Source organism: Anoplopoma fimbria, unplaced genomic scaffold, assembly GCF_027596085.1.
Source record: "Anoplopoma fimbria isolate UVic2021 breed Golden Eagle Sablefish unplaced genomic scaffold, Afim_UVic_2022 Un_contig_6870_pilon_pilon, whole genome shotgun sequence".
Taxonomy (NCBI): domain Eukaryota; kingdom Metazoa; phylum Chordata; class Actinopteri; order Perciformes; family Anoplopomatidae; genus Anoplopoma; species Anoplopoma fimbria.
Window position 1 is genome coordinate 1 of NW_026550492.1, and position 494 is coordinate 494.

At 41.1% G+C, this 494-nt stretch overlaps 1 non-coding gene across 1 annotated transcript; it reads left to right on the forward strand.

Annotated features, from left to right (window-relative positions):
* Positions 1 to 88: 88 nt before the first annotated feature.
* On the forward strand, positions 89 to 160 carry trnag-ucc (transfer RNA glycine (anticodon UCC)). Its single transcript has one exon. It is a non-coding gene; the product is annotated as a tRNA-Gly (tRNA).
* Positions 161 to 494: the final 334 nt, after the last annotated feature.

The window sequence follows — 494 nt, forward strand, 5'->3', positions numbered from 1 at the left end:
AGTTCGAACGTGTTAATACTCAATGACATTTGCTGACTCAATTTTCCCTTCACCTGATTTTCTTGTCATTATGGAATGCCCTTATCGTGCGTTGGTGGTATAGTGGTTAGCATAGCTGCCTTCCAAGCAGTTGACCTGGGTTCGATTCCCAGCCAATGCATTCTTAGTGGCCTGTTGTCATGTGTTAATTCACGGCAGAGAAGTGGGGGTCCCCTTTTGGAACCATTTAGGCTTAATGTCTTGAATAACAAAGCGCTTTGATATTGGAATGTCACAGTGCGAGGGTAGAAAAAATATATTGTGGACGAACAAAGTGATGCCTTGCGTAACATTTTTGTACATTTTAGATTCAATGTCTTGAAAACAAAGCGGTGACCAGACAAAATGTGTTCTGGACATTCAAAGTTGTGTCTTGGTAAAACAGACATTTGATTGACCACCATTGACAACGATGTTTCTGGGCTACAGGACTTTCAATGACTGATTTATCTCCA